The 19,237-nt window shown below is 44.5% G+C and overlaps 1 protein-coding gene across 1 annotated transcript in view; it reads left to right on the top strand.

Moving 5' to 3' along the window:
* Positions 1-11,973: 11,973 nt before the first annotated feature.
* The window catches only part of STON2 (stonin 2), a 99,872-nt gene continuing 92,608 nt past the window's right edge, over positions 11,974-19,237 (top strand). Inside the window, exon 1 of the mRNA XM_029911490.1 lies at positions 11,974-12,041. The gene's annotated coding sequence lies outside the window, so the exon portion shown is untranslated. The remainder of the gene's footprint in view (positions 12,042-19,237) is intronic.

The following is a 19,237-nucleotide window of genomic DNA, read 5'->3' as shown; positions in this document are numbered from 1 at the left end:
TCTTAAAATAATTTGGGGCCTAAACTGATTTTTGTCCCTTTAACTCTTAGTTAGGGGAAAGGTTGCACAGGAGGGAGGTGGCTAAAATGAGAGAATCCAAATAGTGACATAAATGTGATCTCACTATTTGCAGCTGTGTTGGATTTTTCTGCCACTCTGCTAACCAGACAGGCGTGGTGGGGTTCCTATGAGCCGCCTAATTGTCTGTCAAATTCAGGGTGGTGGAGGAGTGCATCCAGGTGGAAGTTTAAAAAACTCATGGAACTTTAAGGGAAAAAATGAGATAAATTCCGGTGTCTTGGTCAATCTTCCTTCTCTCAATTAAAAACAGATTCTGTTGGCGAAGTCTGTGTGTAAGCTACTACTGCCTGCTGCTTTTGCTACACATTCAGTGCAAGAGCGGGTGCAGTGATACAAAAAGCAGTTAAATTGTTTTGCAGATAAACATGGTGAATTCTCTCTGTCTTATTATTATTTGTTGTGCTAGAGTTGGGACCCTAAAAATTCAGTGATTCACTTAGACGCTTGTAGCAGAAGCTTCCTATTTGTTGTTCACTAATTGTCATTTCACAATTTTTCTGCTCCAAAAGTTACTATAATCCAATCACAGATCACGTGTGTAATTTAGGTGACCCACCACACACCATGAGTAGCAAGTATTCAAAGATAAATTTTGTCTGTCTGTGTATTTATGCTCATCCCCATGGACTGTGACTGTAGTTTTATAGTCAAAACAAACATTTTGTAAATTATCCATGTGGTGAAAATTGTACAAACAAACCATCAGCAAATACTTCTGAATAATGAATACAGTTGGCAAAAACATGATTATTTCACGAACAGAAAACAGAGTTCCCTTCACAACAGTTCTACTCATTACACTTCCAGTATCTTACTAGTAGCTCTTCTATAGAGCCCCTTGGAACACAGGAACTGTGAAAGGTGCTAGCTAAATACTTGGGTTCTGCATCAGTCTTTCTTGCTCCTTTGAAATGTTATTGTTCCATGTTTCAATACTGAAAACAGTACAATTGAATATTGTATTTCTGGCAGCTGGAGAAGAGATGGATTTCAAATGATATAGTCAAGCATATTTGCCAAGCCTTTAAGTCTCCCTGCCTTTTTCTATGAAATTAACCCTTGCAACACTGGCATTGTACAAACTGGCAGATAACTAATGGCTCAAACCTAGGACTTGTTGATGTCCTCAATTCCCACTGAAGTAATGGGTGCTGGGCATTGTACGCTACAGGTGAAATTTACCTCTGCTGCATAAAGCCTGAGTAACTGGATTCTAGGTGGACAGGATGCAGGGTGGCTGGGAATGTGAATTCTAACACATACACACCCCTACCTCCCTCTGCTATTCCAGCCTATGGACTGAAATAGTGGCCGTGACCCCTTAAAGAGTATGTCTACACTGCAGTCTCAGAGTGTGACTGTAGCTCATATGTACATACTGTGACAGCGTACCCCATAAGGCTTTATGGGGGGGTGTTTATAAATGTATGTATGATATAACTGAAATATGTTTTGTGCTGCCTGTGCCATGTAACATATCTCCGTAAAGGTTATGGTCTACTATATCTATTCATCCTATTTGTACATATATATCATTTTCTACTTGAGGTTAAGAATATGGGCTGTATGCTTGCTTGATTTCTAAGTAAGCTTTGTGAGGCATTTGGTCAGCTTCTTTAGGAAGGGATTTGCCAGGTTAAGTACCTGATCAGGAAACACTTGGGGAACGATGCATCTTGGAATGCTCCAATCCACATGAGAAGTCTTCCTGGAGACATGCAAGATACTATGTGGACAATGGCGTCGGCCTGTAAAGACTGAGTCATGCAGGGGCATGTGACTTGCCCAGGTGACTCCAAAACTCCATCTTGGAGCTGGACTTTGCATAGGAGGGAGGTCTCCACCCACAAGAGAGAGAGAGTCTATTTAAACCTGTGGGAGACCCCTCCATTTTGTCTTCAGCTGGCTAAAGAAGGAGCCTCTCCACCCCCCCAGGATACTTGGAGGAAACTGAAACAAAGGACAGTAACTACAGGGGTTGTGAGAGATTGCTGGACCCAGGCTAAAAGGAGATTAGCCTGTAAAAGGGAGCATTCTGGAACTGGTGAGGAACTTATCTGTATCTAGTTTGATTAGACATAGATTTGCGCATTTTATTTTATTTTACTTGGTGACTTACTTTGTTCTGTCTGTTACTACTTTGAAGCACTTAAATCCTACTGTCTGTATTTAATAAAATCACTTTTTATTTAGTAATTTACTCAGAGTATGTATTAATACCTGGGGGAGCAAACAACTGTGCATATCTCTCTATCAGTGTTATAGAGGGCGAACAATTTATGAGTTTGCCCTGCATAAGCTTTATGCAGGGTAAAACGGATTTATCTGGGTTTAGACCCCATTGGGAGTTGGGCATCTGAGTGCTAAAGACAAGCACACTCCTGTGAGCTGTTTTTAGGTAAACTTGCAGCTTTGGGACAAGTGATTCAGACCCTGGGTCTGTGTCTGGAGCCAGACTGGAGTGTCTCGCTCAGCAAGACAGGGTGCTGGAGTCCTGAGCTGGCAGGGAAAACAGAAGCAGGGGTAGTCTTGGCACATCGGGTGGCAGCTCCCAAGGAGGTTTCTGTGATCCAACCCGTCACACATACCCAAGCAGTGAAGCCGCAGCAGCGCAGGCTTAACTGTGGGCTGTACAAGCCAGCCTGGAACTCAGGGTATTTATTATGCTGAAGCCTGTTCTGCCACAGATTCACTTTTCTAGTATCCAAGCTAGTTAGATCAAAGCTAGATGGGGTATGTCTACGCAAGCTGCCGTGTCAACAAACTCGGAGATGGCTGAGCGCTGTACCAAGACCACTGGATGCACGTAAACGCAACTCAGTGGCTCCTTTCCCTAGACCGTATCTGGCCTGTCCCCAATTAATGAGTGTTAGGCACTTGGATACTTTAGTGATGGGGGACATGTAAGTACCAAGTGGTCTCCAGCATGCGCTGGAGCAGAGACCATCCCCCACACTTATAGGATGAGCAGGCACCCCAATGTAGCCTCTAAGCAACCAGACTCTTCTTCCGTGGTCCCTCTGTAGGTCTTACATGGTGCTGAGAGCCTTGGGACAGCCCTCTCTATGGGGTGGGGGGAGGTGAAAATGCCGAGGAGTATGTAGGTCTGTGAGCTCCGTATGTAAGCATGTGACTTACATGGTTCTGTATAAATAATTGTGGCCCCAATTCAGCAAGGTACTTAAGCACATGTGTAACATTAAGTACATTGACTTCCATGGGACTGCTCTCACACTAAAAGTTATGCATGTACTTTGCTGAATCACGACCTTAATGTGTAGTCTCCAAAGGGTTAAATTATCATTCTCCTGGGAGGCAGACACCCCACTGCCACCACAACACCTCACTTTGTTCAATATGATGACAGTCCACTGTGCTAACTAATCTAATTCAATTAAGCATACAGTGGGATTTGTTTGAGAACCACCTACATTTTGGATTGAAATGAAAGAGAAAGTCCCAGGGCCTCCCAAAATAGCCTGAATTATTAGTATAATCTTTGTAATGACGTTTTCATATAAAAAAAACTAATAAATTTAAACAGACAAATTAGATGAACAAAAGCAGTGTTTACATATATTCAGACTAGATTACAGAAGGGGATATTTAGATCTTTTGGTCTTGTTGAATAGTGCAGCCAATGCCTACTCACAGAATCAGCTGAGATACTCTAACCATGTATTAAATAAAATTTAGAATGCAGATCAACTGGAAATATCACAGGAACAGAACAATGTGCCATGGTCAATATGCAATGTTAGTTCGCACGCTTCTTTGTTGTCCTAGTTCAGAAAATAGCGGGGTGAAAATGGTCTTTATTCTTCAATCACAAATATTCAGAGTGGGCAAACCATATTTCATACACCATATTTAGTTTATTTTCTTAGTCCTTAGTTCAGGGAAGCTCGTCCCCAAATACCAGGGGTGGGCAAACTTTTTGGCCTGAGAGCCACATCTGGGGGGGAAATTGCATGCAGGGCCATGAATGTAGGACTGGGGCAGGGGATTGGGGCGTGGGAGGGAGTGCGGGGTGTGGAAGGGGGTGCGGTCTGCAGGAAGGGGCTCAGGGGAAGGGGTTGGGGCAGAGGAGGGGTGCGGGGTGTATGAGGGGGCTCAGGGCAGGGGGTTGGGGTTCAGGAGGGGTGCGAGGTGCAGCAGGGGGCTCAGGGCAGGGAGTTGGGGTGTAGGGTGCAGGAGGGGTTCAGGTGCAGGCTCTGGCCTGGCGCCACTTAACTGGAGCGGCTCCGGGGTAGCAGCGGCGCGCACTGGGACTAGGACAGGCTGCCTGCCTGCCCTGGCCTGACGTCGCTCCCAGAAGCGGCCGGCACTACGTCCCTGGGGGAGAGGGGGCAGAGGGCTCTGCGCGCTGTGGGTACCTCTCCCGAAGCTCCACATTCCCGGCCAATGGGAGCTGTGGGGGGCGGTGCCTGCAGGTGAGGGCAGTGCGCGGAGCCCTCTCCCAGTGGGGCCACAGGGACGTGGTGCCGGCCGCTTCCAGGAGCAGTGCGGGGCCCGCGGGGCCATGGGGGTGGTAATCCCATGGGCCAGATCCAAAGCCCTGACGGGCCGGATCTCACCCGCGGGCCATAGTTTGCCCACCCCTGCCAAATACTGAAGTCAGTTCCTATTCAGGCCAGCAATTTAAACACGTGGTTAACTTTAAGCTTCACTTTTACACTTTCCTCAGTCAGAATTTTAATGAATGAATCAGTAATTTAAGGTAATTTTGAATACAAGTTCTCTGTGAAAAGATGGGTTTAAAAATCCTAAGAGTGACTGCTAATTTTTATTCTTTTTAAAAAGTTAGTTATATGCCAATCCAGCCATTGTCACAACCCAGCAGGACAAGTGCAGGAATAAATAGTCTGAGTATCTCTTAAGTCTGAATAGAAGAGTAGTAGTTGGGAACAGAACTTTCTAATAGTGAAGTAGTCTGATAGGAAATGAAAAAGGATCTTTTTTGGTGTGTGCTAGTAGGGGCACCACAAAGATTAGTTCTAACCAAATTATGTTCCCAGTAAGCCACCAATAGGAAAGTCTAAGTGTCATTAAAGTATCCCATTTGTACATATTTATTGCTGATGGCAGATTTATGTATCTTGACATTGTTGGTGTAATGTCCTTCAGATTTTTGTTTCCTAAACCCCTTTTCAGTGCCTTTGACAACATGACCTATCTCTTCATCTAGTGTTGCACACAAGAAGAAACAATTTTGAAACTGAATTCTCTGGATTTTCTAGTCAGCATGACTTCCCCTCCACCCCCACCCCCACCCCAGTACCTGCGATATGGAAGGGAATCCTACTTGAGCATGTCTCCACTGCAGAGTAAACTGGAGTTAGCGACACTCAGGTGTCACCTCTCTTGAGTTAGCCTAGCTTGAGTAAGAGTGGCCACACAGCGAAATTACACCATGCTGGTGCTGCGTTCCCTCGTGTTAGAACCAAGACTTCTGGGGGGATTATTTGTGAGGCAGTCAGCTGAGCCACTCTGAATTCTTTCCCAGTGCATGGGGGGAGAACTTGTCTGTCTCATCTGTGCACACAGGGGAAACTGTGGGAAGGCATTCGAGGATTGACAAGCACTCGAGTGGAGCTTGCCTGCTTCCACACTGCAAAGTAGTTGTATGAGAAGCTGGTGAGTTGTGCTAACTTAAGCTATTTAGAAAAGCTGGACATGGACAAGTCCATGAGTCCAGATCTAATGCATCCAAGGGTGCTGAGGGAGTTGGCTGATGTGATTGCAGAGCCATTGGCCATTATCTTTGAAAATTCATGGTGATCAAGGGAGGTCCCGGACGATTGAAAAAAGGCAAATATAGTGCCATATTTTAAAAAGGGAAGAAAGAGAACCTGGGGAACTACAGACCAGTCAGCCTCACTTCAGTCCCCAGCAAAATCATGGAGCAGGTCCTCAAGGAAACCATTGTGAAGCACTAGGAGGAGAGGAAGGTTATCAGGAACAGTCAACATGGATTCACCAAGGGCAAGTCATGCCTGACCACCCTGATTGCCTTCTATGATGAGATAACTGGCTCTGTGGATATGGGGAAAGTGGTGGATGTGATATATCTTGACTTTAGCAAAGCTTTTGATATGGTCTCCCACAGTATTCTTGCCAGCAAGTTAAAGTAGTATGGATTGGATGAATGGACTATAAAGTGGATAGAAAGCTGGCTAGATTGTCAGGCTCAACGGGTAGTGATCAACGGCTCGATGTCTAGTTGGCAGCCGGTATTAAGCGGAGTGCCCCAGGGGCCGGTTTTGTTCAACATCTTTATTCATTATCTGGATGATGGGATGAATTGCACCCTCAGCAAGTTCGCGAATGACACTAAACTGCAGGGAGAGGTAGATACACTGGAGGATAGGGATAGGGTCCAGAGTGACCTAGACAAATTGGAGGATTGGGCCAAAAGAAATCTGATGAGGTTCAACAAGGACAAGTGCAGAGTCCTGCACTTAGGAAGAAAGACTCCCATGACCGCTATAGGCTGGGGACCGACTGGCTAAGCAGCAGTTCTGCATAAAAGGACCTGGGGTTACAGTGGATGAAAAGATGGATATGAGTCAGCAGTGTGCCCTCGTTGCCAAGACGGCCAATGGCATATTGGGCTGTATTAGTAGGAGCATTGCCAGCAGATTGAGGGAAGTGATTATTCCCCTCTATTCGGCACTGGTGATGGGGGGATTTGATAGCAGCCTTCAACTACCTGAAGGGGGGTTCCAAAGAGGATGGAGCTAGGCTGTTCTCAGTGGTGGCAGCAGCGGCGGCTCCAGGCACCAGCACTCCACGTGCGTGCCTGGGGCGGCAAGCCGCGGGGGGCGGCCTGCCGGTCGCCGTGAGGGCGGCATGCCTGCGGGAGGTCCGCTGGTCCCACGGATTCAGCGGCAATTCGGTGGCGGGTACGCCGAAGCCGCGGGACCGGGGATCTCCCACAGGCAAGCCGCTGAAGGCAACCTGCTTGCCATGCGTGGGGCGGCAAAAAAGCTAGAGCCGCCCCTGTGTGGCAGATGACAGAACAAGAAGCAATGGTCTCAAGTTGCAGTGGGAGAGGTCTAGGTTGGATATTAGGAAACACTATTTCACTAGGAGGGTGGTGAAGCACTGGAATGGGTTACCTAGGGAGGTGGTAGAATCTCCATCCTTAGAGATTTTTAAGGCCTGGCTTGACAAAGCCTTGGCTGGGATGATTTAGTTGGTGTTGGTCCTGCTTTGAGCAGGGGATTGGACTAGATGACCTCCTGAGGTCTCTTCCAACCCTAATATTCTATGATTCTATTCTAAGCTTATCCAATACCCTCTGATGGGCCAGCCAATTCAGGTAAAAGCACCACAGGCTTAAATTAAAGGGTTTTGTGTGTGGATGGTACACCAGTGAGGGGCAGCACTGGAGTTATAACTTTGCAGTGAAGGCAAGCCCTTAATCTTACAGAGAAAGGGTGAAATCCAGCCCCCATTGAAATCAATGACAATGCTATCATTGATGTCAGTGGGGCCACTCTTTACCCAAAGTGTTAGAGCTGAAGGAACATAAAATGGGTTATTCTTTTCCTGAGAGTTTTTGTTTAGAAGGTGAAAAGGAGATAAATTTATCACCTTGCAGAAAATGCTCAATTAGTCTAAGCCATTAAGAAATCCAGAGCTGGATGCTCACCTGGTGTAAATCATTGTTGCGTATTGATTTCAATGGAGTTAGGAGCATATGCACCACCTAAGGATCTGGCATCCAGCAGTTAAGATATCTGTATATTTGTAGCTAGCAATGAATGTACTAGTTAAAGTATTGGAATATGGGGTGCCATGTGGGGTAGTTACTAAGAAATTTGAATTTTATTCCAATGTGGAAGTGGTGTGGTAATTGGGTTTGCTTAACTATGGGATGATGTGCACATGCGGAGATCAAAAAAATTCTTCATATATTGCTCAATGGAGTGCCACGTAAGGAGCAGGCAAGACTGAGGAATCAAGGAAACAAGCTGTAGTCTGAATAAAAACAAAAAGGTTTGGGTCCAAATCCACAAAAGGATTTAGGCACCTAGACCCCAGATTTAGGTGCCTTCGTCCCAGATTTAGGCATTATCATGAACCACAAAACCTCATTCAGCTGCTGCCTAACCCTGTAGACACCTAAACGTTCTATGTAAAAGTTTCCTAGGCACCTAAATTTCTGCCTCTGCACATGCACCATGCCTCGCTCTAAGAGTCCAGACATGTATCTGATGTCTAAGCCCCCGCACAATCCTCAAACCAGCTGAAGATGGGTGTTGCCCTGGCCAGCTCACAGATGGGGCCTGATCCAGCAGCTGTGCCCAAAACATGCCTAACTGCACACAAAACAGCCTGAGGGAGAGACTGGCTCCCTTATAACCTTTAGCCTGGCAGTTAGGATACTCGCCTGGAATGCCAGAGACCCTGGTTTAATTCCCCCACTGCCTGATGGGAAGGGATTTGAACAGGGGTTTTCCATCTCTTAAGTGAGTGCTCTATAACAACTGGACTATGGGATAGTCTGATGTGGGACTCCCTCAATCTCTCTTGTTGAAGACATTCCACTTTCTATAAAATAATTAAATGTTAATTGAGCCAGAGAGAGAGTGTGATACTATAGTGCAGTGGTTAGGGAACTGACAGCAGGGAGACTCCTGTTCAAATCCTTTCTCCACATTGGGTAGAGGTCGGAATTGAACTGGGGTCCCCACATCCTGGATGAGTACCCTAACCATTGGGCTAAAGGTTGTAAAGGAGTATTGTCCTCCTCCCTACCCCATCGTGTGGAGTTAGGCAGGTGCCTAAACCATTTTTGCAAGAGACAGCTTACACCCCATGGGCATCTGACTCCAGGAGAGGGGTTCCCCGCTGTGGCTTGCAAGCAGAGGTTTCCTTCAACTCAGACTGAGGTGCCTAATTCTCTGAGGGAGCGGGGATAAGGTATCAGTATCTCCTGTTGGCTAATTTAGGAGGCTACCTGCTGGCTTTTGTCGATCCCATTCTTGAGTGTGTTTCTCTCCCCATGGATTGTACAGGGAACCTACATGCCTAACCCAGACTTGTGGATTTCAGTGATTTTTCAAGGGGCCTAAAAGTTAAGTATTGCAATGCTCAGTGTTGCAATACCTAAGTCCCTTCATTGATTCAGGCTTTGTCCTTTCAATTTTTTTAATGTTACTCTACAATTGGAGTCCCTTGTTTTATTCTGTGCTTGCACATCTTGTGCTGGCTGGAAACACACATGTTAATTGCTGTTCATGTGTGGATAAACATTTAAGATTAATCAGTTATTTGCTGTTCTGTGACCTGAGCTGGATTGCCCAACAAGAGCAAGAGGGCTATGTCTTATGGCAAGGATGCTGAAAGGGACACTTGCAGGAAAAATTAAGCTTACATGGAAAATCTGACTCTTGCATATCATGTATAAATGAAAGGAATCTTCTCAGTGGGTCTCCTAAGTGCCTGATCATGCACTGTGCTAAGCACACATCTCCTAGGGAAGCCAATGGGTACTAAGGGAATTCAGCACCTTGTAGGAGGCTCACTGCACCTTGTGGGTTTGGGCCCTGATTCTGCATTTGAAAATAAGCATTTACACATGCAGAATAAGTAACTGTACATAAGTGCTTGCACAGATTTTGCAGGCACAAATTTAGGAGGGTCCTCTGGAAATGCAATCCCCGTTGTCAAATTGAATGATCAGTAAATGCTGTAGGAATGTCTGCAAAGAAGATCTTATATCCATCTATAGTGTTAAACTAGTACCCTAAATCTTTCGTGACCTTTGGGCAATGTATAAACCCGGCATTAGCTTTGTCAACTAGTATTCCTCTTCCTCTCCTAAGAAAGCACAGATGCACATTGCCGGAGCCCTCACATACCCTTAAACTGAGTTATGCAACTGAACAGTGTAACAACACCTCATTGCCACTAGTTGGCACCCGTGTGTCAATTTTTTCATGCAAAGGAAATTTTTCTTGATTTTATTTTTTATATATATGTAATTAGTGGGGGATGGGAGTATCTGTCAATAGTGTAGAAACAGGAAGCCCCAAGCAGCTTTGACAATCTCTGTGAAGGACACAGAGATCAGGCAGGAGAAGCCAGAAGTACTGAAGTTGTCTCGCCTGGCTTTAGTAATAATAATGGTGCAGTTATGTTGTGCTTTTCAGTTGTGTGGATAGTGATGGAAATGTTAGAAGAGTTGAGATTAGGTGAGAAAATCTGATAAAAGTGAAAGGTCGGTATTAGGAAGAAACAGCCTGGGTGGGTGTGAGGGGACAGGCCAACAGGAAATATAGCTGATGTTGGTTTGGGACCACATTTGGAAAGGGACAATGAATCAGTGAGATTCAGGAAAGAGATCAGAGATCAGCTGTGGCATTGGCAAATAATCCAAACATACACAATCACACTGTTCCATCACTGTCTCCTTTTGCTCTCATGTTTTATATCTCTTCTGAGAGAGAGATGGATTCATGGATACAGCACAGCACTTCTGGGTTTTCTTCCTGGCTCTGCCACTGCTTGGCTTGGGTAAGTCATGTACCTCAGTTTCCCAGCTATAAAATATGAGAATACTCCCTCCAACCCAGGCATTTGGTTGTTCTGATTATTTGTTTATGATAGTACAAGGCACTGTACAAATTCAAAAAGAGGCACAGCCCTTGCCCCAAAAAGCTTACATCGAGAAGGCTGTCTAGTTATAAAGTCCTCTGGGATCATCTGTTGGAAGATGGCTTTATGGGTCTGATCCTGCTCTCGTTGAAGTTAACATTAAAAGTCCCATTGATTTCCATGGTGTAGAATTGGACTTTTAAGTGCAATAGGCCAGATCAGTGGTGGGCAACCTGCAGCCCACCGCTTCCTGCAGCTCCCATTAGCCAGGAATGGCGAACCGTGACCACTGGGAGCTGCGGGGGCCATGTCTGCAGACAGTCAATGTCAGCAAAATGTCTCGCAGTCCACAATCAGATTACCCTGATGGGCCGCAGGTTGCCCACCATTGGGCCAGACAGTCAAACATTCAGGAGCAATCTTGCAGTAAACAGTGTGTATGTGACTGAATCTGAGCCCATATGGTGAGGGTTGTAGGAAAACAGCTTTTGGATCCAAAGTGTAGGGTTTAAAAAAAAAACGGGTAAATAATATTATGAGCGAGGGAATAAAAATCTGATTCCAGATCCCTTGACAGTGTCATTTAAACACTGACTCACTCACTTTTAACCACCTGTTTGTGTCCCAACCATAATGTTAAGTGATATTTTTAGCTACAATATTTTACTAACACATGTAACTTCTTTTTATATTGAAAACTCAAATAGTGACGGGGGAGGGATGTGAACAAGGAATCTGGAGTTGGTTTAAATGCTACGATGTTATTTTATGATCTATAGAAAGGCTTTGCCATTTACCTGTGAATTTACTACCTGCCCCCTTTCTTCCCCCCACCCCCCAAAACGACTTCTCCAGGGAAGGGGCTGTACAATCCATGCCTGCATTCGAAGAAACTTGATAAACAAGGTTAGATCTGAGACCTGTCAGAGCAAATCTAGGAGCTCACCGACTGTAAGCAGCGAACCCCAGAGGTGAGAACCTGGGCACCAGAGCCTGCCCAGCAGCACCACAGTGTTGGGTGAGAGAGGGGAGGGGACACCCCCCTCTCCACTCCCCCCTCCAGCCAATCCCCATTTTCCCTGCCTCTCCTCCTCAGGCTCAGGATGCTGCCCAATCAGGCTGTGCTCTTGCAAAGCTCCCTTCCTCTAAAGAGGAGGGGAGGAGGAGAGAGCTGGAGTCCTCACTAGGGGACCGCTCAGGGGCAGCGGCTCTGTGCCTCCCTCTCTGGGTTGCTGCTGCTGCTGACCTGAGAGCCTGCCGCTCAACTTTCCTCCCGCTGCTGCTGGCGCTTTGATTCGCCCATTCCCCTGCTCTGCTTGCGGTGGCTGAGGACTCTCTAGGCGGTTTCCAAGGTAATGTGACCTCTCCTCCCTCCCGTGTGTCTCTGGCTTTATCCACAGAAAGTGCCCTAGAGCAGGCAGGGCAGGTGGAGACTGGGAAGGCGTCTCCCTGGACAATCGTTACTCCTCGGAGCCCTCCTCCGAAACCACTGTTCACTACGGACCTCCTAGCATTCTCGGAAGTGTATTATTTACCACACACAGAGAGAGCAGCCTTTACAATACACAGAGAGAGCAGCTCTTTACAATACACACACGCAGCAGCTCTTTACAATACACACACACGCAGCAGCAACAGCTCTTTACAATACACACACACAACAGCAGCAGCTCTTTACAATACACACACACACACCGAGGATCATTGTTATAGTCTACCAAGGTGCGTTTGTTAATATATTTTAGTATAGAATGCACTGCATGTTGTCCTAGCCTAGCAAATTGTCCAGGGAATACGCTCGGCTCTATGGGGAAAAAATGTAAAAAGGGTGGAGAATTCTCCCCCCTAAACCAAGAGCAGATATTACACCTCATTCTTTTAAAGTCACTTGATGGGCAAGAGGCGGGGGAGAGAGCAGGGATGTGATTTACAGTCCTGTTGGAGTGGAGACATGTAAAGGAATCCTAGAAATTAGAGATGAGAGAGATCTTTTAAAATCATCCAGTCATCCTCCAGAGGCCAGGGCAAGACTGCTCCCTCCAGCGTTTTATACATTGTGTGTGACTCAAATGACAGGGCTTCCACAGCTTCCCTTGGAGACTCCCCACAGACCTAAGTTTTTCCATACCCAGCCTAAATTTCCCTGCCTCAATTTCATGCCATTACTCCCAGCTATATTCTCTTTGACCATTCCTCAACCTCTTATACCCTTTAGATACCTGTATAGAATGATTGTTATTTACATGCAAACTAGCAACCCTTGAGCTACCAAATGAGCTCTTATCTTACAATAATATAGAGTACGTTATCTTTTTTGTATAAACACCAGGGGTTTATTGTACAGTGTGGAGGGAAGGGTTAATGAGTCACTTATAAAGGATATGTGGAAGTTGCTCCCATCCACCTCCTTCTCAGCTGCTCTATGCAATTACTCATGTTTTTTGGGGGGAGGGAAGGTTTCCTTCATGATTCCAGAGAAATGTATTTTAATGATTTCCTGTCAGTAGGATTGCTACTGATGTTACTACAGGATATTTAAATACTTCAGGCATCAGGCAACTTAAACTTGAAAAAATTAGAAAAGCAGAATTTCCATGTGTGTCTGTGTGTGTATACACAGAGAGAGAGACACTGAAATTCTGCATTCCTAATTTTTTCAATTTTAAGTTGCTTGATGTCTGAAGCATTTGAAATTTCTCATATATATATGTGTGTGTGTATATGTCTGTCTGTCTGTCCACAGGGAAAAATCTTTACCTTGTCCATTCCACTGCCCCCCATGTCCTCATGTTAATGTCAGTTTCACACTAAAGTTGCATTTTCACATGTTGACTTTTTCTGATTATTTTGCTTTTAATTTGTCCAAGGACCCTCCCTTTCTGGTTGCTTCCCCTTGTTTAATCTTGTTAGCAGAGTCTTATTTGTACTAGGCCTGCTGTGGTTTTTTTTTTTTTTTTTTTTTTTTCATTTTGTTTTTTTTCCAAAAGCTAGAATGTGACCATATGACTGGATCGGGTAATACTTTGCACTTCTCCTTTTCCTAGCACCAGTCAGACTTTTGAATGGAAATTATCCCATGAAATAACTTTCATGAAACTAGTTTGAGGGCATTTTTATTAATGATGGTAAATGGTATTTGTTGAGGCAAAAAAATAGCAAATGCAGGCATTTTTTTGTCTCGTGATTCATCTATGAATCATTCCTAACTTCTGCTAATTATAGAATTATACAAATGTAGGGCTGGAAGGAGCCTTGAGGAGTCATCAAGTCTAGTCCCCTGCGCTGAGGCAGGACCAAGTAAATTTAGTGTAAATGTAGGCTTTGAATACATAGTGGAGTGGACAAATAATTTTCAAATTATAGGTTGTTTGCAAAATGATAATTCACTAATCATGGCATTTGGTTGGTTGTATGGTATTTCTTTCTTCTGCTCCCTAAAATGCACGTCTTCCAATACATATACACAGAACTTTTGAGCTTCACAAACACTTTTGTGAGTTCTAGAGCTTGTTCCAATATTCTCAAGTAATCAGTATTATGTCCCCAAGAATAGTAGCAAATCAAATTTGTGTAATTTGCAAATATGTTTGAGAATGTGCTTTTTCCTCCCATTATTCCACCAGTGCTAATATTTACTCTAAATTGAGATAAATGATGCTGGGTTATGCCATATACAGGGCATATAAAATGCCCCAAATTAGATTAGTTTCCAAGTGGCTGGGTTATTTCTACACTAGCAAATTTGCACAAGTGTGACCTTTATAGGTGGTAGTTTCCCTGGGCTATATTTAATAACCTGTCATAGCAACACTTCTGGCCTGTGCTGGTTACAGTGATTTCATTTATATCCATTTCTAAATAATATTAGAAGGTTTTCATGATATTCCCAGGGAGATCACAAATAAAAAACAAACAGCAATAGTAAGTAGGTGGAACAGCACTGCAATCCCCACTAACAGGTCAGTCTCATTCAAGGTAGGGTGACCAGACAGAAGTATGGAAAATCGGGACGGGGTGGGGAGTAATAGGCACCTATATAAGACACAGCCCCAAATATCGGGTCTGTCCCTATAAAATTGGGACATCTGGTCACCCTAATTAAAGGTAGTGTTGTGGCAGTCCTCAACATGGGGAACTAACTAGATACAGGAATGCAGCTGGCAAATGCACAGCTACAGTGATCACAGCTAGCTTTTAACTTTATTTTTCAGTTGATGAATGTTAGGGTACACAAAAGAAAACCTTGGTAATTAAGCTTAATGACAACAAAAGTTGGTCAAGTTTTCTCTTGAAATCAAATGTGCCTGTACACCGCAACCTGATCTGCAGCACCATCAGTTGTTTGAGTCCTTGGTCTGTCCAGAGCTTTTGCCAATGTACCTCGGTCCTTATCCCCAGAACCTCCTGTTATTCCAGTGCTATGCTTGTCTAAAATACAGGGTGTTGTTAATACACAATTGAGTGGTGATTTGGATAAATGCCCCATGGGCACTTAATAAAGGAGAATAAACTCATCTCATATGTGACCAAAACCCATGTCTGTGCTACTTGGTTGACTAACTTGTTAAGAGCTAATGGCTGATGATGTTCCCATGCGTGGGAAATACAGATTGTGGGTGAGTTAAATACAGACAGTGGGTGTGTTAAATACATTCTGTTTATATTCCTTGCTTTTCAGCTCTGAGGCTGTGTGAAATCTGGCTTCTACAAAGCATGAGAAATAATATGCATGCAATATTAATGCTGGGTATCTCAAAATGCTTTCACTTTCTAGGTTTGGATAGGAAATAGTATGCAGAAACTGGGTCATTAGGTTTAACTAGGGTGACCAGATGTCCCAATTTTATAGAGACAGTCCCAATTTTGGGGTCTTTTTCTTATATATGCTCCTATTACACACACACACACCCCCCCCGTTCCAATTTTTCACATTTGCTATCTGGTCACCCTAAGTTTTACAGAGATCAGCCTCTAGCCGTTTTTATCAATTTGATTTGTCAAAATTGATGTGTCAGTTTTGACAAACTGGCATTTTCAGACCACCCATTTTTTAGAAAAAATTCCCAACCAGCTCTAGTGGTGGGACTTGTTGCCTTAATCTTTAAAGTGCTTTGAGATAGAAGGTGCTATATAAATGCCAAGTTACTATTAATTATTCATGTATTGATTAAGAGTCTCTGAAAGTTGCTTTTATGATTTATTTGTTGTGTCATAAAAAGGATCATAAAGTATTTGTGGCAAAAACAGATTTTGGTCCTTTAATTTCTTTACACTGCACGTCATATGACAGTCTGTCTCATGACGGTGCTTTGCTTACTACCCCATCTTCTCATGGACAAGCTGACAAAAGGTTCAGTAGAGGACTGCAAGTTCCACAGGATGGGGACAACCTTTTGACGGGCCCATTTAAGTGGATCTATTAACTATACAGAGGCAGTGTACCCAGTGGGTATGTGTTCTGTCTTCAGGACTGCATATGTTGACCTATATGTGTGACCAAATAGATCAGCATCCTGGGAAACAGAGATGGAAGCTTTTGTGTTTGCATTTTGGGGTGTAGCAAAAGAGATGGAATCTTCCTGGAAAAGTGTGAACATTAGGGGTGAAGTCATAGCCCCACTGAAGAGAATGGGAGTTTTGCTATTGAACTCAGTAGGGCCAGGATTTCACTCCTAGTGTCCACTCTGAAGACTTATGCCTCTAGCTAGGGACTGTAAAGTTCCCATTGATTTCAGTAGTTGAGGATCATGCCTTAGTAGTCTTTTTAAAATATATAAACAAAGTGAATTGAGTGACAGGCTCAGTTTAACAGCCCTGGGAAGGAACTCTCATATTATGTCAAATTGAAAGAGTTCAGTCTAGTAGTTAGATCTGGGGACTGGGCATCAGGATTCCTGAGTTCCTCACTCTTAGACTGTGTGACCTCTTGAGCAAGGCATTTATTTGTATTTTTTAATGATAAATTTATTGTTGCTCGCCATATATTTTTACAGAAAAAAGCAGGAAGAGTAGAGGAAGAATAGGATGGAAGGTTAAAAAGAGATTGTGATAAGAGATGACATTATCACATGGATCCCTTATGGATTAGTTATGAACCATAATGGTGCTTTGTTAATACCAAAAATTATTAGTAGGAAAGCAAGGGTGTTGAGCTATGTAGGCCTCTTAAGCATTGGTTTCTTAGGGGTGTAATTAATGAAAGATAGTTACATGTTTAGATCACCACTACAAGATTCTCATCTCTGAGTTAGCCATTTTTTTCCACAGCGAAGAGTCCCTGAAAATTTGCGATCTGTTTTACTAATGGTGGTGTATTGGGGCTTCACCATTCTGCTGCAGTGGCATTTCTAACAGTCAGCATAAGATGTTATAAACAATAGGTTTGATTTTTTTTTTCAAGCTCACATTTGTATTGATCCCTAAGGGAGCAAGTAGGGTGGATAGTTTGATTTGTTGTCCTATTACTTCAGTGCAGCACTTAGTAACTTAGTCCCAAATGTCTTAGCTTTGAGGCAAAACCAATGCTGAATAGCAATGTTGTTCAATTCGTGCAGAGTAAGAGGTGTTCTATCATCTGGTATTGACTTTGAAGATGTAAAGTACAAACTGAAGACCTACTGATCGGCTTCAAAGTGGCATGCCACTCTGTCCAACTCAAGTTTGGTTGTGGGTGTTCTCATGTGCCGCTTCCATGAGCAACTGGCAGACCAGGAGTAGATAAGACTGGCAGTAGGATCTGGAGACGGGGCCTGAAAGGGACTGTAGAAAGCAGTCTGAAGAGACCAGGGAAGAGGCCAAGAAGCAGATTGGAGAAGAGAACCCTGGGGACGAGTGGGGTTTCTTTGGTAAAAGATTGCTTGGAAGCCTTGGATCAAGAGGTGTGGGCCCTGCACCAAAGGGGTGAAACGGTAGTGGTGTTTTGTTTTGTTTTTTTACTTTTTGCTTTTGTTGAACTTTGTTTCACTCCCCTTTGTTTACACCAGAAAGGGAGAGTTTTTGTTGGTTTGGGCCAGGGGCTAAACTAAACCAACATCCCAGTGAGGAGGGAAACTCAGTGGCTGCACCTGACCAAAGTGTGGCAAGACAGTGGCTTGGTAAAGTCATTAGGCCAAATGTAACTCAGGGTATGTCTTCACTACCCGCCGATCCGGCGGGTAGCAATCGGTCTATCGGGGATCGACTTACCGCGTCTCGTGAGGACGCGGTAAAATCGATCCCTGATCGCTCTGCTGTCGACTCCGGAAATCCACCTCGGCAAGAGGCGGCAGCGGAGTCGGCGGCAGCGCGGCAGCGGTCGACTTTCCCCCGTCCTCACCGCCAGGTAAGCCGACCTAAAATACGCAACTTCAGCTACGGTATTCACGTAGCTGAAGTTGCGTATCTTAGGTCGGAACCCCGCTGTAGTGTAGACCTAGCCTCAGTGTACACCCCAGTGTAACTCCTTTGCCTGTCACCTAGGATAAAATTGGCCCCTGTGCTTTAAGATCCTGGAAAGGGGCTGTAGGAGTATGCAGCCATCCTCATTTTCTCCCCAGAGCAAGCAGTGGACTCTGCAGCTGAATTTCAAAATGGGTCTTTTGTGGTCTGTGAACAGCAGGCCTGCCCGGTGAGCTGGAGAGAAACCTCCCTTTTACTGAATGGGTAGGAGCTGTGCTCAGAGTGTCTCAGCTGGAAGTCACTCTGCTCATTTCATGCAAAGTTCTAACTGGTATTTGTGGCAACGGAGTCCATCCGCCTGTGGGCTCCAGACTGGGTTTTACCAACTGTCAGTTCTTTCAGCTCGGAGCTAATGCTATCTTCAATTTATTTTTGAGGTATGTAATAATTTTGTTCTCCATCTATCTAAACCATGGCCCTCTCGTGAGCAGAAGGTACTGCTTTTGCAGAACTGCATGGTGGTTTTGTGGTATGTGGATGACTGAGGCATGTGGAAACTGCACTGCTAAGCATTATGGAGGAAAAGAAGTGTTACCAACTACAAAATCGGAACTTGAGCTGGTCAAACTCTAAAGCACAGTTCACTACCAGCATATTGGCTTCAGTGGAGTTATACTACAAAATAACTGGGCCATGGTGTTTAATTCTTAGCAGTTTGACTATCTGCTCTCAAGGATTGCTGACCCTGAAAGATACCATCAAGAGATTTTACTTACACTTTTCCTCTGCCCTGTCATTTGCAATATATTGCAACTGAAATACCTCCCTGAAAATGTCTCCTCCTCATGTCTTGGGTGCATTCGAACCATTTCAGACAAACGCTCCCAGACCTCCTTTTCAAAGCACTGTACAATAAGCTGCATGAATGGGGGCTGGGAAGAGACCCTGTTGGTTGGGGTTGTTGTCTATTCACTGTCAAAGCATCTGGGGTATCACTGCAGAGAGTGGAACTATTGCAAGATACACTCAGCAGGTTTGTATTTTTTTTCTTCTTAACCACAGGCCCATCATTGTGACCTCTCCAATTTGACTTAATTGGCCAAGTCTCTGAGTGAGGCAGCTGCCTTGGTCTACCACACTGTATATATGTGTGTTCAGAGTTTGGCACCAG

Source organism: Terrapene carolina, unplaced genomic scaffold, assembly GCF_002925995.2.
Source record: "Terrapene carolina triunguis isolate 2854851 unplaced genomic scaffold, T_m_triunguis-2.0 Scaffold96, whole genome shotgun sequence".
NCBI lineage: Eukaryota > Metazoa > Chordata > Testudines > Emydidae > Terrapene > Terrapene triunguis.
This window is presented reverse-complemented; position numbering and strand designations above follow the sequence as displayed.